The sequence below is a fragment of the Chiloscyllium punctatum genome, chromosome 49 (assembly GCF_047496795.1).
Source record: "Chiloscyllium punctatum isolate Juve2018m chromosome 49, sChiPun1.3, whole genome shotgun sequence".
In the NCBI taxonomy this organism is placed as follows: Eukaryota; Metazoa; Chordata; class Chondrichthyes; order Orectolobiformes; family Hemiscylliidae; genus Chiloscyllium; species Chiloscyllium punctatum.
In genome coordinates this window covers 33707619-33730875 of record NC_092787.1, presented here as the reverse complement: position 1 = coordinate 33730875, position 23257 = coordinate 33707619, and positions in this window count along the sequence as shown.

Genomic DNA, 23257 nt, shown 5'->3' with positions numbered 1-23257 from the left:
TAACTGAAAAGGAAGTGCAAACATCCACAACCAATATACACGGGGTCCACAGACTCCACAGTGCTGCAGAACAAACCGGTGGGCTGGGAGTCCGTGGACTACCACAACCTACAGTTGTACAGGACTGTGATGCAGAACACAACTCCAGGTTCCCAATGAAAGAGGGAGAACTCCGGTGGAGAGAGCCCTCTGCTGCCCGAAATGTCTACTTTCCTGCTCCTCGGATGCTGCCTGACCTTGTGTTTTTCTAGCACCGCTCTAATCTTGACTGGGGACCATACTGTCCAGCAGCAAATGGGCTGCCAAGGCATGTCCGGCTGGTGAAGGAAGGAGCAGAGGCAGTCTGTACATAGCCCACTATTTTGCCTCCCCAAAAGAAATACAACAGATATTTCAGAGGAGGCTCAGTGTTACGAAGTGGAGGTTGACACCCCTCTGATAATTAAAACTGAAACTCTCAGAGAAGATCACCTGATAAAAGAAGTGTATTAAGTGGTATAATCTACCTCTCAGACCCCAATCTGTTGTAAGGGAGATGTTAATCGAAACAAAATCCTTTCACCCACTCTGCACTGAACAAATTTCAAATTATTTATCTAACACCAAAAGTGAACAGATGAACAGAATTACTAACAAAATGAACAACCCTCCCTAACTACCTATTCCTGAATAAAACAAGATTCTAATAGTATACTGCTCCAATAACACAGGCCCCACTTATATGAGTTCAAATAACTAGAAAATAGTAAATTAAAACTTGGTCTGTCAATGTTCACACAGAATGTGTCTTCCGAAACTTTCTGTTCCTCCTTCCATTGTCTTCCTTTGTCTGAAATGCACTCTTTGTCATTTTTCTGGTATCATGAATATTATTTAAGAGTGCCATTGTATGTGTGAAAGATAGATGGTGCTTTTGTTTAGAGAGGATGGACATTTCTTCTGAGAGCCCAGTATTTATTTCTCCATTAGCGGGTTTGCTACCTGATCAGATTGGCTGTCCCCCATCTTTCAAAATTCCCACCTTTTTTGGATCCTTGACCCATTAAATTCTTTACAACCAGATTGGTTACCGGTTGCCAAAAACAACAGGTTTAAATGTGATCTGTTTCAGTGTTTAACGGCTTGGTTTAAATTAATTGGCTGATTCAAGCTGGCTACCAAAATTAACAAAAAAGCCTCAGGTTTTCCAATTACACAGTTAATTGCTACATGTTTCCATTTCAAAATTGTTTGTGGTTTTACAGCTGCTTGCAGACATATTTTTCTTAAATTTTCAAGCTTCGGAAAGCACTTTATCTCTGAAAGGGACCACATCCTCTGCCATCCTATTGTTTAAACAAGAAAACTCTAGCTTCCTGCCTTCCACTTGTACGGCACGCAACTTCATAATATTAGGTTGTGGGGCACAGGCACTTGGGTGAGTTACAGGATCCTGTGGGCAATGTTAAATTCCTGCTGTGTAGGTGGACACACTGACGGGATTCCACCTCACAGCTCAGCATCCTGCAACAGTTCACATCAGATCTGAACATTACCGTTGTAAGGTATTGGATGGCAATGCTAAAGCACACCTTTCTCCAACTCCTCAATCTTGGATTTCCACCATCCTATTGACCCTCTCATACATTCCTGACAAAAGACAAGGATGTGAGTCTTACCCTCATCCTAACATGGTGCCAAGGAGAGGAGGCCCCACCCTTTTTTTCTTATCCAGCCAGCCCAGAACCATCAAAACGAGTCCTGGAACCGCTCATCCTCCAGCTGCAGGTTGTTAAAGTGCCAGAATGGAAGGAGTTCTGCCCGCACCAGGTGATGATCCGTGCATAGCACCTGCCACACGGAGGCCTCTGGAACACAGAAGACATAGTCCAATGAAATGTACAGGGAGTCGATCCAGACGTGGTCCATGTCCTCATTGGTGCATTTAAAATCCCCCTCCCCCACCACCCCCCAACCCTGAGGACACCTGGCTTTTGTCAAGGTAGGCAAGATGAGTGGACAGTTCTACATAAAAGCATGTTTGCCTCATCCTGAGTGAGAGAGCGTGGATGTTCACTAAGTGAAGCACCACACCTCCCTCCCCCCCCCGCAGCTGCACTGTCAGGTGAAGCAAACAGCCTGGCACAGGCTCCCTGATCCCCAGGATCTCTGGCTGAAAATGTGGGAGCAACAAGGTAGCCATCCCACTGGATTTCTGGCTGAGGTGACTCATGTAGATCCCTCCTTGCCACTCCAGGAGCCAGGAGGCCTTGTCTCCTGGGGTGGTGTGTGTTTCTTGCAGGAAACACACTGTATACCCCCGGCTTGGAAAAACCAACAAGTTCTGGAATCTGGGCTGTGACTTCCTGCTGTCGTTGATGTTGAGGCTGGCGAGAGGTGTCTTCATGTCAGCCGCATAGAGCAATCATCACCAAGAAAATCATCAAAGCTGCTGCATCCTTGTAGGAGGCAAGAAGGATATACAGCTCCCTCGCCCTCTCTGTGAGAGCATTCGAGGGCATCTTAAACTGCCGCCAGTTGTTCTGGAGCAGCCCGGGTGTACGGTCAGCAGCTAGGATGTATGGTAAGCTGCCTGAGTGTACTATAAGCAGCCCGGCTGTATGGTCAGCAGCCTGGGTGTATGGTCAGCAGCTAGGATGTATGGTAAGACCAGAAGACATAGGAGACGAAGTAAGGCTATTCGTCCCATCAAGTCCATTCCGCCATTCAATCATGGCTGATGGGCATTTCAACTCCACTTACCTGCATTCTCCCCGTAGCCCTTAATTCCTTGTGACATCAAGAATTTATCAATCTCTGCCTTGAAGACATTTAGCATCCCGGCCTCCACTGCACCCCGCGGCAATGAATTCCAAATGTCCACCACTCTCTGGCTGAAGAAATGTGTCCGCATTTCTGTTCTGAATTTACCCCCTCTAATTCTAAGGCTGTGTCCACCAGTCCTAGTCTCCTCGCCTAACGGAAACAATTTCCTAACATCCACCCTTTCCAAGCCATGTATTATCTTGTAAGTTTCTATTAGATCTCCCCTTAACCTTCTAAACTCCAAGGAATACAATCCCAGGATCCTCAGGTGTTCCTCGTATGTTAGACCTACCATTCCAGGGATCATCCGTGTGAATCTCCTCTGGACATGTTCCAGTGCCAGTATGCCCTTCCTGAGGTGTGGGGACCAAAACTGGACACAGTCCTCCAAATGGGGCCTAACCAGAGCTTTATAAAGTCTCAGTAGCACATCGGTGCTTTTATATTCCAAACCTCTTGAGATAAATGACAACATTGCATTCGCTTTCTTAATCACGGATTCAACCTGCATGTTTACCTTTAGAGAATCCTCGACTAGCACTCCCAGATCCCTTTGTACTTTGGCTTTATGAATTTTCTCACCGTTTAGAAAGTAGTCTGTGCTTGTATTCTTTTTTTCCAAAGTAGAAGACCTCGCATTTGCTCACGTTGAATTCCATCAGCCATTTCCTGGACCACTCTCCCAAACTGTCTAGATCCTTCTGTAGCCTCCCCACTTCCTCAGTACTACCTGCCTCTCCACCTAACTTCGTATCATTGGCAAACTTCGCTAGAATGCCCCCAGTCCCTTCATCCAGATCATTAATATATAACGTGAACAGCTTCGGCCCCAACACTGAACGCTGTGGGACACCCCTTGTTACCGGATGCCATTCCGAAAAAGAACCTCTTATCCAACTCTCTGCCTTCTGTCAGACAGCCAATCCTTAATCCATACCAGTAGCTCACGTCGAACACCATGGGCCCTCAACTTACTCAGCAGCCTCCCATGTGGCACCTTATCAAAGGCCTTTTAGAAGTCTAGATAGACCACATCCACTGGGTTTCCCTGGTCTAACCTACTTGTCACCTCTTCAAAGAATTCCAACAGGTTTGTCAGGCATGACCTCCCCTTACTAAATCCATGTTGACTTGTTCTAATCCAACCCTGCTCTTCCAAGAATTTAGAAACCTCATCCTTATTGATGGATTCTAGTATTTTACCAACAACCGAGGTTAGGCTAATTAGCCTATAATTTTCCATCTTTTGTCTTGATCCTTTCTTGAACAAGGGGGTTACAATAGCGATCTTCCAATCATCCAGGACTTTCCCTGACTCCAGTGACTTTTGAAAGATCTCAACCAACGCCTCCGCTATTTCCTCAGCCACCTCCCTCAGAACTCTAGGATGTAGCCCATCGAGGCCAGGAGATTTATCAATTTTAAGACCTTTTAGCTTTTCTAGCACTATCTCTTTTGTCATGACAACCATACTCAACTCAGCCCCCTAACTCCCTTTAATTGTTGGGATATTACTCATGTCTTCCACTGTGAAGACTGACGCGAAGTACTTATTAAGTTCTCCTGCTATTTCCTTATCTCCCATCACTAGGCTTCCAGCATCAGTTTGAAGTGACCCAATGTCTACTTTTGCCTGTCGTTTGCTTCTTATATATTGAAAGAAACTTTTGCTATCATTTCTAATATTACTGGCTAGCCTACCTTCATATTTGATCCTCTCCTTCCTTATTTCTCTTTGTTATCCTCCGTTTGTTTTTGTAGCCTTCCCAATCTTCTGATTTCTCAGTGCTCTTGGCCACTTAATAGGATCTCTCTTTTTCTTTGATATATTTCCTGACTTCCTGTGCCAGCCATGATCCCTCCCCAGATAATCATTCTTTTCTTGGGGATGAACCTCTGTACAGTGTCCTCAATTACACCCACAAACTCCTGCCATTTTTGCTCAACTGTCTTCCATGCTAGGCTCTGCTTCCAGTCTATTTTCGTCAGTTCCTCTCTCATGCCCTCATAATTACCTTTATTTAACTGTAACACTATTACATCTGATTTTGCCTTCTCTCTTTCAAACTGCAACTGTAAGCAGCCTGAGTGTACCATAAGCAGCCGGGTGCATGGTAAACAGCCCTGGTGGACCAGAAAACCAAGCTAAAATCTTCCCAGTGGTCAGTAGCCAGCGGGACTGATAGAGATGACCAAGTGGAACCTCAATAAAGCCACAGAGTTCCTCAACTGAGATGTAGGGGAGATGTTTCAGGCCAATAGGGAGTCTAGAGCATCTCTGAGTGTTGTCCCCAGCTCTCACCACCGAGCTCGAAACCTCCTCCAGGTTGTCATCCTCACCCACTGGCCCCTCCCCAAGGTGAGACTGGGGACTGTCTATAACTTCCATCTCGTCCCAAACTCCCAGCAACACCTTACCCCAGGGTCACCAGCAGGCACATCATTAATGAACCCCCTGTCCTGGGGTTGGGTCATTAGCTGTACCCTCATGGAGAACAGGAAATGAAGCCTTGGTCACCTCCCCCGGGCCAACCAAATGAAGGCCTGGCACCAGAAGGAGTAGATGTGTCTTCGGGCGGGGTCCTTCAGTCCGAGTGAGATGGGTGTGACACCCATCCAGATTTACCCCCGGAGCTGTAAGTGGGGACGAGGATATCACTGCAAATGAAGCGCGGGACGTTGGAAATCACAATTCTCTTGGACCGTGACTTTGAGAGGATCGACAGGTATTTACATCCCAGCTACAATGAGCCATTTCTTAAAGGCCAGGTGTACCACCTGCTCGGACCAGAGAGAGAACACAGCGTATCCGTACATTTTGGCCTCAGCGACAGGGAACAGAGGGCCAACCACTCTAACCATGGCATTCATGCAGGCCTCGATGGACATACTGGGATGGGGAAATGTCTTCACATCTGGGCCATTGGTAAGGAGCCAAAAGGGGGACAGGGTCACATCTGGAGCTGAAGCTGTTGAGCCTAAAGCTGTGACTACCCAGCATACTTGTGCCTGGCTCCTGCTACCTGAGGGATGGCTAAATCAGGAGGGATGAGAGAAAAGAAAGTGGAAGATAATCAGACAGGGCAGGGGTTCAAGCTAGTGCTGCCGCATTGAAAAGTTCAGCACAGAACAGGCCCTTTGGCCCACGATGTTGTGCCGAGTTTTAATCCTAATGTAATGATGAAGATATTAGGAGGAAGGTATAAAGGAGAACATCATCGTGGGCCAAAGTTTCTGTTCTTTGCTGTACTTTTTTATGTTGTAAAATACAGCAACTTAACCTACGCACCCTTCAACTCACTGCTATCCACGTGCATGTCCAGCAGTCGCTTAAATGTCCCCAATGACTCTGCTTCCACCACCACAGCTGGCAATGTATTCCACGCATTCACAACTCTCCGTAAAGAACCTACCTCCTTTATACCTTCCTCCTAATATCTTCAAACTATGACTCCTCGTACCAGTCAATCCTGCCCTAGGGAAAAGTCTATTGACTCTATCCATACCTCTCATTATTTTGTACACTTCAGTCAGGTCTCCTCTCTTCCTCCTTCTCTCCAGAGAGAAAAGTCTGAGCTTATTCAACCTTTCTTCATAAGGCAAGCCCTCCAGTCCAGGCAGCATCCTGGTAAACCTTCTTTGCACCCTCTCCAAAGCCTCCATAACTTTCCTTTAGTAGGGCGATCAGAACTGGACACAATATTCTAAGTGTGGTCTCACCAGGGACTTGTAGAGCTGCAGCAAAACCTCGTGGCTCTTAAACTGTTAGTGAAACCCAAAACACCGTATGCTTTCTTATCAACCCTATCCACTTGGGTGGCAACTTTGAGGGATCTATGTACTTGCACACCCAGATCCCTCTGTTCCTCCACACTGCCAAGAATCTTGTCTTTAATCCTATATTCAGCATTTGAGTTCAACCTTCCAAAAAGCATCACTTTGCAGTTATCCAGGTTGAACTCCATCTGCCATTTCTCAGCCCAACTCTGCATCCTGTCTATGTCACGCTGCAGCCTGCAATAGCCCTCTATACTATCGATGACACCTCCAACCTTTGTGTCATCTGCAAATTTACGAACCCACCCCATAACCTCATCCAAGTCATTTTATAAAAACTACAAAGAGCAGAGGCCCAAGAACAGAGCCCTGCGGGACCCCACTCAACACTGACCTCCAGGCAGAATATTTTCCATCAACAACCACTCTCTGCCTTCTGTCAGCCAGCCAATTCTGAATCCAGATAGCCAAATCTCCCTGTATCCCATACTTCCTGACTTTATGAATTAGCCTACCATAGGAAACCTTATCCAATGCCTTGCTGAAGTCCATATACACTGCTTGTCCTTTGTTGACCTGTCTCATCATTTCATCAAAGAACTCAATAAGATTTATGAGGCATGACCTGCTTCTCACAAAGCCATGCTGACAGCCTTTAATCCCACTATGCTTTGCCAAATAGTCATAAATCCTGACCCTCAGAATTCTGACCACAACACTGCTGACCACAGACGTAAGTCTGCCAGATGGTCCGAATGGTCTCCTGGTGGAGGGGCCCAGGCAGCAACAGTCCCAGGATCTGGCAGTGGCAGTGACAGCAAGGCCACAGGGCCTTGTGACAACACAAGTTTGTGGATTGGATCCAGGCAACAACAACAGTCCCAGTTCTTAAATGGGCCCATGGGAACAGCAGGAGGAGAACTGGGGAGGATCAGGCAGCAGCAGATCCTCAGGCCGGAGCAGCAGCAGATCCAGAAGGGGCCAAGTGGCAGCAGCAGGTCCTGGGGAGGGGGGGCTCCCTCTGACAGTAGCAGGTCCGGAGGGGAGTAGTGGTGGGGGGGGGGGGCTCCATCTGACAGCAGCAGATCCGGGGGGAAGGTCCAGGCAATAAACGCTGTAGTAACAGTAATCATGGCAAAACACTCACAACAGAGTCAGTGTCTCTGTGCAACAGGCACCTTCCTCACAGGGCCGTGCCCAGATTGCACTTAGTCCTCTGAACTAAGGAGGTTGTAAATCTCCTGCTTATGTACATTGTTTTTTCTGTAAGCAACATTATTAAACCTCTACTACCAGGAAAATCACCCATCTGGCCATGGAACCAGTAACAGGCAGAGCCCCATTGGGGCATTGCTCACATGAAAGAAAGTGTGAGGGGAAGGGTAGGGACTCAATCAAAATGGAATTGAAAGTAGAAATAATGCAGTACAATACCAGTGCCCCCACCCAACGCCCCAGTATTGCCCACCTCTCCCTAAAGGTGTTGAGGGTGTTGGTGGACACTGCGTGCTCTTTCACCAGGGACACCCAGGCTCGAACATGGCTGTGGAAGAGGGGCAGACAGTGGGACATAATGGTCCCCTCCATGGCCCACTGCCTGGACCTGTTAATGGCCAGCCTGGCCAGGCCCAGGAGCAGACCGATGAGGAGATCCACTGTCCTGTCTGCACTCCTCTGCACTGAATGCCCAAAGGTCAGGAGCGTGTGGCTGAAGTGCAACCAAAAGCTGAGGAGAAGGTCTTTGAGATAACCGAGAAGGGAGTGCAGATGGCAACACCCAATATATGCACCGTTCACAGACCCCACAGCACAGCTAAAAGAAACGTTCGGTTGGGAGGCTGGGAACCAGCGCAATCTGTGGTGATATGGGAAAACTGTGTACATTTCCACGGCAAAAGATTGTTATTTTAATTCATTTTTGGTGTATCAAAAACACAAAAAAACTTTTAAAAAAGCATGTGATTTTATTTTTCAGAGTTCTGTTAATGGACGTTTTGGAGATGCTCAGTTAGTTTGTTCAAATTATACGTGTAGAAGGAGAGCTATTCTAAATTTCTCTAAAATGTCAGGGGGGGTTGGGGGAGGCAATGACCTAATGGCATTCTTGCTAGATGAGTGATCTAGAGACCTGGGTACTGTTCTGGGGTCCTGCCATCGAGTCCCACCATGTCAGTATTTGAATTCAATGAAATTTGGAATGAAGAGTCGAATGATAACTGTGAAATGATTGTCAGCATAAGGTCAGATAGTTCATTAATGTCAGATGGGGAAGGCAACTGCCATCCTTACCTGTTCTGGTCTGCCTATGGCTCTCAACTCACAGCAATGTGGTTGACTCTAAACTGACATCTGGGCAATGAATGCTGGCCTACCAGTGATGCTCAAATGTTATGAATGAATAAACAAAAACCATTTTATTAAAATTGCAGAGAAGAGTTCTTTTTAAATAAAGTTCCGTTTACAGAGTTTTTCAAATCAAAAAGGATTGATCGCTTTGAACGAAGAACAAAGGAAATTTACAGCCCAGGAACAGGCCCTTCGGCCTTCCAAGCCTGAGCCAATCTAAATCTACTGTCTAAACCTGTCGCCCAATTCCTAGGCATTTGTATCCCTCTGCTCCCCACCTACTGACACATCTGTCCAGACGCATCTTAAATGAATATACCATGCCTGCCTCTACCAACTCTGCTGGCATCACGTTCCAGGCACCTACCATCCTCTGTGAAAAGTACTTGCCTTGTATCTCCCCCTTAAACTTCCCACCTCTCACCTCCTTCATCCTTGGAAAAAGCTTATCTCTATCTATCCTGTCTGTACCCTTCATGATTTTGAAAACCTCAATCAGGTCCCCCCTCAATTTCCTTTTTTCTACTGAATATAAACTTAACCTACTCAACCTCTCTCTTCATAGCTAGTACCTTCCATATCAAGCAACATCCTCGTAAATCTTCTCTGCACCCTCTCCAAAGCGTCCACATCCTTTTGGTAATGTGGTGAACAGAACTGTAGTCAGTTTTCCAAATGCGGCCAAACCAATGTCTTGTACAATTTTAATATGACCTGCCAGCCCTTATACTCAATACCCCATCCGATGAAGGCAGGCATACTATATGCGTTCTTGACCACTCTGTCCACCTGTGCAGCAACCTTCTGGGTACAATGGACCTGCATTCTCAGATCTCTCTGCTCATCAACTTTTCCCAAGGCTCTTCCTTTTACAGTATAATTCGCAGAGAATTAGACTCACTTAAATGCATCACCACACATTTGTCTGGATTGAGCACCATCTGCCACTTTTCTGCCCAACTCTCCAGTCTATCTATATCCTCCTGTATTCTTTGACAATCCCTTATGCTTTCTGCTACTCCATCAATCTTCGTGTCATCTGCAAACTTGCTGATCATACCAACAGTACCCTCTTCCAAAACATTTATGTATATCACAAACAACACTGATCCCTGTGGAACCACTGATCAACTTCCTCCATTTTGAGAAACTCCCTTCAACTACTACTCTCTGTCTCTTATTGCTCAACCAGTTCTTTATCCACCGAGCTAGAATACCCTGCACACCACGTGACTTCACTTTCTGTAGTAGTTTACCATGGGGAACCTTATCAAACACTTTACTAAAGTCCATGTATATGACATCAACAGCTCTTCCTTCATCCATCAACTTAGTCACTTCCTCAAAGAACTCTGTTAAGTTGGTAAGGCATGATCTCCCCTGCACAAAACCATGTTGCCTATCACTGATAAGCCCATTCTTTTCTCAATATAAATAGATCCTATCCCTCAGTACCCTCTCCAGCAACTTTCAAACCATTGATGTCAGGCTCACTAGTCTGCAGTTACGTGGAATATCCTTACTACCATTCTTGTAAAGGGGGACAACATGAGCAACCTTCCCATCCTCCGGTACGTCAACTGTGTTTCAGGATGTCACAAAGTTGGTAGGATTAGGGAAAACCCGAAGGCTTTCTATAGGTATGTTAGGAATAAAAGAATGACTAGGGTAGGAATAGGTCCAATCAAGGATAGTAATGGGAAGCTGTGTGTGGAGGCTGAAGAGATTGGGGAGGCACTGAATGAATACTTTTCATCAGTATTCACTCAGGAACAGGACATTGTTGTCGATATGAATACTGAGGCACGAATAAGTAGAATGGATGGCTTTGAGATATGTAGAGAAGAGGTGTTGGAAATTCTGGCAAGGGTGAAAATAGATAAGTCCCCTGGGCCTGATGGCATTTATCCTAGGATTCTCTGGGAAGCAAGGGAGGAGATTGCAGAGCCATTGGCCTTGATTTTTGTGTCCTCTTTGTCGACAGGAGTAGTGCCAGAGGACTGGAGGCTAGCAAACGTGGTTCCCTTGTTCAAGAAGGGGAGTAGGGATAATCCTAGTAACTATAGGCCAGTGAGTCTCACTTCTGTTGTGGGCAAAGTCTTAGAGAGAATTGTAAGGGATAGGATTTATGCACATCTGGATAAGAATGATGTGATCAAGGATAGTCAGCATGGTTTTGTGAAGGGCAGGTCGTGCCTCACAAACCTTATTGAATTCTTTGAGAAGGTGACTAAGGAGGTAGATGAGGGGAAAGCGGTAGATGTGGTATATATGGATTTTAGTAAGGCGTTTGATAAGGTCCCCCATGGTAGGCTACTGCAGAAAATACAGAGATATGGTATTGAGGGTGAGTTGGAGGTTTGGATTAGGAATTGGCTGGCTGGAAGAAGACAGAGGGTAGTAGTTGATGGCAAAGGTTCATCTTGGAGTGCCGTCACTAGCGGTGTTCCGCAAGGATCTGTTTTGGGACCATTGCTGTTTGTCATTTTTATAAATGACCTGGAGGAAGGGTTAGAAGGTTGGGTGAGCAAGTTTGCAGATGATACGAAAGTCGGAGGAGTTGTAGACAGTGAGGAAGGATGTGGCAGGTTACAGCGGGATATAGAGAAGCTGCAGAGCTGGGCAGAAAGGTGGCAAATGGAGTTCAATGTAGCTAAGTGTGAAGTGATTCACTTTGGTACGAGTAACAAAAAGATGGGGTACTGGGCTAATGGTCGGATACTTGGTAGTGTGGAAGAGCAGAGGGATCTTGGTGTCCATGTACACAGATCTCTGAAAGTTGCCACCCAGGTAAATAGTGCAGTGAAGAAGGCATATGGCGTACTGGCTTTTATTGGTAGAGGAATTGAGTTCCGGAGTCCTGAGGTCATGCTGCAGTTGTATAAGACTCTGGTGCGGCCGCATCTGGAATATTGTGTGCAGTTTTGGTCGCCATACTATAGGAAGGATGTGGAGGCACTGGAACGGGTGCAGAGGAAGTTTACCAGGATGTTGCCTGGTATGGTAGGAAGATCCTATGAGGAAAGGCTGAGGCACTTGGGGTTGTTTTCATTGGAGAAAAGAAGGTTTAGGGGTGACTTGATAGAGGTGTACAAGATGATTAGGGGGTTAGATAGGGTTGACAGTGAGAACCTTTTTCCACGTATGGAGTCAGCTATTACAAGGGGGCATAGCTTTAAATTAAGGGGGGGTAGATATAGGACAGATGTTAGGGGTAGGTTCTTCACTCAGCGAGTCGTAAGTTCATGGAATGCCCTGCCAGTAGCAGTAGTGGACTCTCCCTCTTTATGGGTATTTAAGCGGGCATTGGATAGGTATATGGCGGATAGTGGCTTAGTGTAGGTTAGGTGTGCTTTGATCGGCGCAACATCGAGGGCCGAAGGGCCTGTACTGCGCTGTAATGTTCTATGTTCTATGTTCTATGTTCTAAAGATATCTGTCAGGGCCCCAGCTATTTCGTCTCTCACCTCCCTCAGCAACTTGGGATGGATCTCATCTGGTCCTGGGGATTTGTCCACCTTAATAACCTCTCGCCTACCCAACCCATCTTCTCTACCTATGTCAACATGAAACAGACTAATGAAACTTCTATCTCTAATCTTAACAGTCATCATGTTCCTCTCCTCAGTGAAGATTGATACAAAGTAATCATTCAGAATCTCACCCTTTCACAGATTCGACACATAGCTTCCTTCATTATCTTTAGTGGACCAATCCTTTCTCTAGTTACTTCTTGCTTCTTATATAAGAATGCTTTGGGATTCTCCTTAATTCTGCTCGCTAAAGCTATTTCATGACCCCTTTTAGCCCGCTTGATTCCTCGTTTAAGACTGGTTCTACTCTTCCGATATTCCTCCAGGGCCCATTCTGTCCTTAGCTGCCTGGACCTCATGTAAGCTTCCATTTTCCTCTTGGCTAGTCGTACGATTTCTCCTGTCATCCACGGTTCATGAATCTTGCCTTTCCTATTCTTTGCCTTCAACGGGACATGCCTATTCTGCACTACCTTTAACCTATCTTTGAACGCGTCCCACATATCAAATGTGGACTTCCCTTCAATTAGCTGTGTCCAATCCACATTTCCCAGCTCCTGCCTAATTATGATATGATTGGCCTTGGCCCACTTCAGTACTCTTAGGACCACTCTCATCTTTGTCTACGAGTATTCTAAAACTTACAGCATTGTGGTCAATGTTCCCAAAGAAGTCTCCCACGTAAATTTTACCACCTGGCCTAGCTCATTCCCCAATACCAGGTCCAATATGGCCTCTTCCCTTGTTGGACTATTGGCATACTGCTCTAGAAAACTCTCCTGGATGCTTCTTACAAATTCTACTCCATGCAGACCTCTGACGCTCAGTGTATCCCACTCAATGCTGGGAAAATTAGAATCTCCCATCACCACTACCCTATTGCCTCTACATCTTTCCATAATCTGTTTACCTATTTGTTCTTCTACCTCACACTCACTGTTGGGAGGCCTGTAATACAGCCCCAACAATGTAACTGCACCCTTCTTATTTCTCATCTCCACCCATAATGCCTTACTACTCAAGCCCTCCATAGTGTCCTCCTTTAGCACAGCTGTGATATCATCCCTGACCAGCAATGCAACTCCACCCGCCCCCCCCCCCCCCCCCCCACCGCCCCCACCTTTTACTTCCCTCCCTATCCTGTCTGTATTGATGGAATTGTACAGTTGACCACACAGTCATTAGAGGGAAACTGAGGACCAAATGTGAAGAAAGATCTCAGATAGATGTCAGAATAAAAAAGTTGTGACAGGAGGTAATTTTAAGTTTCCAAACTACCATAGTGCTAAATGGATGGTGAAGAGTTTTTTTTAAATGAATTCCAGAAATTTTTCTTTACCTACATGTAAATATTCCTCCTGGAACAGAAGGACAAAAATGTGACCTTCTCTTGGGTAATAAATCAGGGGAAGTGACTGAGGGGACAGGAGGGGAATGGTTTGTGTTTGGTCATCAAAAATCCACTTGTGTTAGAACAGTTGTGGACAAGAATAAGCTTTCTATAAAACTGAGGTTTTTAATTGGAATAAGGCAAATTTTAATAGTATGAGACATGAACGTTCAAAGGTTGAATCGAGTCAATGGTTTGCAGGTATGTGATAACTAGAAGGCTTTCAAAGTGTGATAATAAGATTTCAGAGTCAATATGTTCTTGTTTGAGTGAAAGGTAAGGTTGGTAGGATTAGAGAATGCTTTGATGAATAAATATATTGAGATTGTAAACAAGTATAACAAAGTATATATTAGTTATAGACAACTGGGTGCAAATACATCTCATGAACAGTGTAAAGAGTGTAGGGGCATCCTTAATAGGGTGAGCAGTAAGGCAAAGAGAGGCTATGAGATAGCTTTGGCAAATAGGTTTACAAATAATCCAAAGAGATTCTACAAGCACATAAGAGAAAAAGAGCAAATGGAGAGAAAGGTGGGCACCTTAAAGATCAAATTGGCTGTATTTGTGTTGAATCTCAGGAGCTGAGAGAAATATTAAATAAATATTTCACATTATTTTACAGTGTGATGAAAAAATAGAGGCCACAGAATTCAGGGAAATAAATGTTGATGTTTTGAAAACAGTTCATCGTACAGAAGAGGAAGTGCTGGAGGTCTTAGTAAATGTAAAGCTGGATAAACCTCCAGGACGTGATCTAGTACATCGCAGGATGTTGTGGGAAGTGTGAGAGGAAATTGTGGGGCCCCCTAGTGGAAGTACGTATAACTACAGGTGCCTGAAGACTGGAGAGTGGCTAATGTTGCATCTTTGTTTAAAAAGGGATACAAAGAAAAATCTGGGAACTATAGATTTTTGAGTCTGACTTCGGTGCTGCAAAAGTTGTTGAACAGGTTTCTGAAAGATTGGAAACGTAAGTGTTTGGGGAGGTGTGGAAGGATTAGGACGAGTCAGCATCATTTTCTGAGACGGTGTCTCACAAACATGATTGAGTATTTTTAAGGTCGTAACCAAGTAGAGTGATGAGGCTGGAGCAGTAAACCCTATTTATTTGGACTTTAGTAAAGCCTTTGACAATGTTCCACATGATAAAATAATTAGTAAATTTAGATCACATGGGAGTCAGGGTGAGCTTGCCAGTTGGATGTAAAATAACAGGAGGCAGAGAGTAATGGTCGAGGATTGTTATTCAGACTGAAGGCTCTCCATTTGCTCTTTTTCTCTTATGTGCTTGTAGAATCTCTTTGGATTATTTGTAACCAGAGGGTCTTCCACAGGGATCACTTTTGTTTGTCGTTTCAATAAATAGTTGAGATCAGAATATAAAAGGCATGGTTAATAAGTTTGGGGGTGACAGTAAAGAAGGTTATCTCAAATTATAAAGAGATTAAATGGAGTTTAATTTAGATAAATGTGAGATATGCATACCTGTAAAACACACAGTGGCAGGACTTACACAATTAAAATTACGGCCTTTGGTAGTGTTATAAAACAGAGAGACTGCGGGGTTCAGAACTTTAATGTTTGTTTCATATAAAGAAAGGATAGTTAAGAAGATCTACAGCATGCTTGCCTTCATTGGTCAGACCACTCGGTACAGGCATTGGGATATAGCTGAGATTGTACAGGATGTTGGTGGAACCTCTTTGGAATACTGGGCGTAATTCTGGTTATCGTGTTATAGGAAGGAGATTATTAACTTGGAGAGGGTTCAGAAGAGATTTACAAGGATGCTGCCAGGAATGGAGGGTTTGCATTAACAGGACAGCTGGACAGAATGGAGTATTCTCAAAAGAGCATAGGACGTTGAGGGGTTAGATTAGATTAGAGTAGATTACTTACAGTGTGGAAACAGGCCCTTCAGCCCAACAAGTCCACACTGACCCGCCAACCACCAAGACCAATTCCCCTAACACTACGGGCAATTTAGCATGGCCACTTCACCTAACCTGCACATTTTTGGACTGTGGGAGGAAACCAGAGCACCCGGAGGAAATCCACGCAGACCCAGGGAGAATGTGCAAACTCCACACAGACAGTCGCCTGAGGTGGGAATTGAACCTGGGTCTCTGGCGCTGTGAGGCAGCAGTGCTAACCACTGTGCCAAAGTATTTCAAATCAGGAAGATTATAGAAAAGGTGAATGTCAGATATCTTTTCCCTCTGATGGGGTATTTGAAGAATGGGGGGGGAGGGGGCAGTGCTTTTAAGATGAGAGGAGGAAGATTTTAAAAAGACACTTTGAGCATTTTTAAAAATTCCTGTGTGGAATGAACTTACACAGGAAGTGGTGGATGTGATGACATTTACAATGTTTAAAAGGCATTTGGGGAAGTATATGAATATGAAATGTTTGGAAGGATATGGGCCAAGTGCAGGAAAATAGGACTGGTTTAGTTTGGGATTATGATTGGCATGGACTGGTTGGATGGAAGGTCTGTTGCTGTGCTGCATAACTCTGACTCTAACTCACGCAACGTCAGTAAATACCTCCAGAGGCTGTCACTGTCATCTCATCCAGACTCACAACCCTATCTCTTGGAGCACACACATCTCTAACTCTGTAACATCCTTCAATCTCACAATTCTCCATATCTCTGTATCTTCCTCCAGCCACATAACCCTCCCTGTCTCTAATCTCCTCCAGTGACACAAATCTCTGACAAATGTGTTTTCCTCTAATTCCAACTTAATGTAGATATTTCATCTTTATTCCTCCACTTGGTGGTGGTAATTTCAGATTCTTGGAAGCAAAGATCCAGAATTCCCTCCCAAAACTCTCTGCCTCTCCACCACACTTTCCTCCCAAAGATATTGACCACTCATGTATCATTTATCCTAATATCACCTTCTCTGAACTGGTTTCATATGTGGCTTGTCATATTCCTATATTAAGTGTCTCAGAGGTCTACACTGCAGAAACAGGCTCTGTAGCCATTGGAGAAAGTGAGGACTGCAGATGCTGGAGATCAGAGCTGAAAATGTGTTGCTGGAAAAGCGCAGTAGGTCAGGCAACATCCAAGGAACAGGAGAATCGACGTTTCGAGCATGAGCCCTTCTTCAGCCTGCTTGGCACACTTTCCTCATTCCTAAGATAAAAGGTAGGGAGGAGGGACTTGGGGGAGGGGCATTGGAAATAAGAAGGAGGTTAAGGTGAGGGTGATAAGGTGAGGGTGATAGGCCGGAGTGGGGGTGGGGGCGGAAGGTCAGGAAGAAGATTGCAGGTTAGGAAGCCACCCCGTGGCTCAACACTTCAACTCCCCCTCCCACTCCATCAAGGACATGCAGGTCCTTGGACTCCTCCATCGCCAGACCATAGCAACACGATGGCTGGAGGAAGAGCGCCTCATCTTCTGCCTAGGAACCCTCCAACCACAAGGGATGAACTCAGACTTCTCCAGTTTCCTCATTTCCCCTTCCCCCACCTTATCTCAGTCCCAACCCTCGAACTCAGCACCACCTTCCTGACCAGCAATCTTCTTCCTGACCTCTCCGCCCCCACCCCTACTCCGGCCTATCACCCTCACCCTAACCTCCTTCCACCTATCACATTTCCAACACCCCTCCCCCGAGTGTGATGAAGTCCTGATGAATTGAGTAACTCTGTCAGAACTTGGCATTACAATTATTGAGATTCCCACCTGCAAGTCCATTTGTGATGTCCTGTAACACAAGTTCATAAAATCCATTATTGTCAGTCCAGGGTAGAAATTCACAACATTCCCTTCTCCTGATCCAGGATGATCAAGCTTTCTCCTTGTTGCACAATAACATTTGTGGAGCTCAGCAGTCGATTCGGGGGATATATGTGTGTTTCTATGAGTTTCCACCTTGGGTCTTCAAGGGACTGAACAGAACAGCAGATCTTTGACACATGGGACAGAATGTTCCAAGAGTTAGTGAGGTGCAGAGAACAGAACTTGCTTCCTTTTCTTTCCCTTCTGTTCCGCTCTACCTCATCAATAAGACACTGTGTGTGAAAGGCTAACACAGCTCGATGGACAAGTTGTCTCCACTGTGAACGATGGGCAGCAAGCTCCTCCCCCAATCTTTTCAAAGGATGTCCCTTACAAAGGTAGCAATTGCAAAGGCATCTCACAGCCCAGTTCCCCCAATAAGAAGTTGAGAAGAATGAGAGGAGAATCTCACATAAAAAGGTGTAACAGTCACGTTCCAAGAGGGCTACAACCAGTTTACTGAGAGAGATTGATAGGAGGAGTGGGCAACACATTGGCAACTGGAGAACAAAGTGACAAAATGTGAAGTTGTTCATTTTGGAGGAAACTGCAGAAGAAGAGTACCATGTAAATGGTGAAAACTGTAGAAAACTGCACCATCAAGAGACTTGGGAACATATAGGATTCTTAAGGAGTTAGACAGGGTAAACAGTGAATGTTTCCCAACATGGGGGAATGTAGGACCAGGTTCTTGATCGGCCAGGAATGCACGGGTTGTGTTTTGGAATAGTCAGGTTTAAGGAACACAGACACCAGTAAGGGGTTACAGAGGCAGTTGAGCTGAGGTGAGGTGAAGACAAGCAACATTTTAGAGGTTGAAATTTCTAGTGTCTGTGATTGAGTAGATGTGTGGTCAGATGTTCAGCTGGGGTCAGATATGAGGTCAAAATTGTGAACAGTGTAGTTCAGCCTCAAGCAGTTCCCAGTGACCGGGATGGATTCAGTAATTACGGAATGTTATTTTGTAATAACAACTGAAGGCAATGGGTTTTACCATCCCAATGTTTCATTAGAGGAAATTTCAGCAAATCGAATAGTGCAAGCATGATAATCAGTTTGATAACTGTGCAACGGTGGAGGAAAGGAGAAGAATGATGTGGGCATTGTCAGTGTACGTGTGAAACTGAACACAGTGCTTTTGGATGACGTCACCCACTGGCAGTATGCAGGTGACAAGCAGCGAGGGGTCACAGATAGATCCTTGAGAATCACCAAATACATGGGCTTCAGAGAGAAAGGGGGGAATGCAGATGGAGTGGGATTTTCCAAAGATGATGAAATCAAATATTAGTCTTTAACATAATGGGTGAGAAGGACAAAACCAGACAGGAGAGACAAATAGAACAAGGAAGAATATCTGTGAATTGGCAGGGAGGTGGGGGGAGCGATGAGAAGGAGAAGAGAGAGAGACTTTGAAAGTCTCTCATTTAGTCAGAAAAGGGTAAAGAGTGAAGATGAACTCTGATAAGGCCTGACAAGAAACTGGAGAAAGATATAAGTTTCAGACTAAAACGAGGAGCAATGTGCAACACTGTTGGGCTTGGTGAGCTAGTGGAAGGAAGGGAAGCAGCAGAGGCAGCTCATGGAATTGTCTCAGTCTTAGTGACAGAGAAACTCCATGTACTCTTCATACTTGTCGTTTGGGCTGTGGGTGCTGGAGAGAAGGAAGTTGGAGGAGACAGGACAATAGACAATATTCTTCAAATAAACAAAAGTTGTGTCAGTGATATTTAAAAATGAGTGAACTAGTCCAAGGTAATTAAATTTTATCCAGAACATTAAAACATGCAACTGAAGTTCTGTTTCAAATCCCACCTTGACAGATGGTAGGCTTTGAATTTAATAAAAAAAACTGGAAGTAAGAGTTAACTAATTGCCATGAACTATTACCACTGGCAGAAAAAATATCTAATGTCTTTTAGGGAAACAAATCTGCCAACCTGACAGTAACCCGTGAACTAAACACATTGATGAAGACATTGGATCCAGTCCTTCAGAGTTCCATATGCGCTCCCATCCCATGTACTCCTCGCGTAGGCGACTTCTACTGCCTTCCAAAGATACACAAAGCCAATACACCAGGACGTCCCATTGTATCAGGCAATGGGACCCTGTGTGAGAATCTCTCTGGCTATGTTGAAGGGATAGAACATAGAACATAAAACAGTACAGCACAGAATGTTGTGCCGACCACTGTATCATGTATGCACACTCAAATTTCTGTGTCCATATGTATGTCGAGGAGTCTCTTAAATGTCCCCAATGACCCTGCCTCCATAACTGCTGCTGGCAACACAATCCATGCTCTCACAACTCTCTGTGTAAAGAACTCGCCTCTGACATCCCCTCTATACTTTCCTCCAACCAGCTTAAAACTATGACCCCTCGTGTTAGTCATTTCTGCCCTGGGAAATAGTCTCTGGCTATCGACTCTATCTATGCCTCTCATTACCTTGTATACCTCAATTAGGTCCCCTCTTCTCCTCCTTTTCTCCAATGAAAAATGTCCAAGCTAAGTCAACCTCTCCTTATGAGATAAGCCCTCCAGTCCAGGCAGCATCCTGGTAAACCTCCTCTGAACCTGCTCCAAAGCATCCACATCTTTCTTATAATAGGGCGACCAGAACTGGACACAGTATTCCAAGTGCGGTCTAACCAAAGTTTTATAGAGCTGAAACAAGATCTCATGACTCTTAAACTCAATCCCCCTGTTAATGAAAGCCAAAACATCATATGCTTTCTTAACAACCCTGTCCATTTGGGTGGCCATTTTAAGGGATCTATGTACCTGCACCCCAAGATCCCTCTGTTCCTCCACACTACCAAGAATCCTATCCTTAATCCTGAACTCAGCTTTCAAATTCAACCTTCCAAAATGCATCACCTCGCATTTATCCAGGTTGAACTCCATCTGTAACCTCTCAGCCCATCTCTGCATCCTGTCAATATCCCGCTGCAGCCTACAACAGCCCTCTATACTGTCAACGACACCTCCAACATTTGTGTCATCTGCAAACTTGCTGACCCATCCTTCAATCCCCTCATCCAAGTCATTAATAAAAATTACAAACAATAAAGGCCCAAGGACAGAGCCCTGTGGAACACCACTCACCACAGACTTCCAGGCAGAATATTTTCCTTCTACTACCACTCGCTGTCTTCTGTTGGCCAGCCAATTCTGTATCCAGACAGCTATATTCCCCTGAATCCCATTCCTCCTGACCTTCTGAATGAGCCTACCATGGGGAACCTTATCAAATGCCTTGCTAAAGTCCATATACACCACATCCACAGCTCGATCTTCATCAACTTTTCTAGTCACATCCTCAAAGAATTCGATAAGGTTTGTGAGGCATGACCTGCCCCTCACAAAGCCGTGTTGACTGCATTTAATCAAGCCATGCTCTTCCAGATGGTCATAAATCCTATCCCTCAGAATCCTTTCTAACACCTTGCAGACGACAGACATGAGACTTATCTTGAAACCTATTGTTCAGGGGATCCCCAGCCTCTGTTGCGACACTAGAGATTTCTTACAGAAACTCAGCACCCATGGACCAGTTGAACCGGGAACATTCCTCATTACAATGGACGTTTCAGCACTCTACACTAGCATCCCCCACAATGATGGCATCGCGGCAACAGCCTCACTACTCAACACCAACAATTGCCAATCTCCAAACACCGTCCTACAACTCGTCAGTTTTAACCTCAATCACAACGTCTTCACCTTTGACAACCAGTTCTTCATCCAGACACATGGAACAGCCATGGGAACCAAATTTGCATCTCACTATGCCAACATCTTCATGCTCAGGTTTGAACAAGACTTCTTCTCTATGCAGGATCTCCAACCAACATTATACACCAGGTACGTTGACGACATTTTTTTTCTCTGGACCCAAGGCGAGGAGTCACTGATAAAACTACACAGTGATATCAACAAATTTCATCCCCCCATCAAACTCACCATGAACTACTCTTGACTATCTGTCTCATTCTTGGACACATGCATCTCCATCAAGGATGGACACCTCAGCACCACACTCTACCGCAAACCCACAGACAACCTCACAATGCTACACTTCTCCAGCTTCCAACCAAAACATTTTAAAACAGCCATTCCCCTATGGGCAAGCCCTACATATACACCAGGTCTGTTCAGATGAGGACAAACGTGACGGGCACCTGGAAGTACTCCAAGGTGGACTTCAGGACAGGCAGCAGTGAAAAGTGGCCGAGCAGAGGCTGGTAGCTAAGTTCGGAACCCGTAGGGAGGGCCTCAACCAGGACCTTGGGTTCGTGTCACACTACAGGTGACCACCATTGCACTACACACACACACACACACACACACACACACACACACACACTCTCCTATACACACATATACACACATACACATATACACAGGCACACATGCAAAACACACACACACTCCTACAGACACACACGCTCCCACACTCACACATGCATCCTCTCACAGACTTAGACACTGTACACTCACATTCGCACACATATACACTCTCTCTCACACTCACATACCCTCCCACCCACCCCCAGGCAGACAGACAGACTGACACACACACACACACAACCCCACATGCGCAGATATACATATACATTTGTGGAGTAAATTTGTACTTGCAGAGTTACATTGTACTTTACTCAAAAACTGCATGAATCCATGTAAGACTCTGTTAACTCACTTTTTCGATTAGAATCAGTCTAAACATTATGGCACAGACAGGGAACACAGGGGGCTGACACCAATTGTTCCAGTTAACCTGAGAATGTAACTTTTAAAAAAGGTTTTGTGATTAATGTATGAAAGAAGTGAAACTATCACGGTCATTCTAACAGATGAAAGACTCAAAAAACAATCAAGGTATTTTTCAATGTATAACTTCAGTTACATCACACTGTAAACTTCTGCTATAGATTCTGTGTCTTACAATTGTGTCCTCCACAACCACCTGATGAAGGAGTGGCGTTCCGAAAGCTAGTGCTTCCAATTAAACCTGTTGGACTATAACCTGGTGTTGTGAGATTTTTAACTTTGACAGTAGCACAGTGAGCCACTCAGTTATATTAATCGCTGCAAAGTCTCAACAAAGGAATGAAACTGGTTGAACCACTTGGCACCTACCAAGACAGTAGAAAATGCAACAGAATTAGACCTATCGACCCTGGAAAATCTTCTTCCCTAACATCTAGCAGCTCGTGCCAAAATTGGGAGAGCTGTCTCACAAACTAGTCAAGAAACTGCCTAACGTAGGCGTACATATGAATGGATACATTACAGCCAATGTCCCAGACACCATCACCATCCCTGGATATGCCCTATCCCACCAGCAGGGCAGACTAAGGAAGTGGCAGCACATTGGTGTACAGACAGGAATAATTTGCCCTGGGAATACTCAACATTGACACAGCACACCAGAAGGTCTCATGGCTCCTGCTGATTACCACATACCATCCTCCCGCAACTAATGAAACAGTACCCCTCCATGTTGAAGTACACCTGGAGGAATTACTGAGGGTGTTAATGACGCCAAAAATACCCTGAGTACAGGATTTCAATATCTGCTATCATAAGTAGCTCGGTAC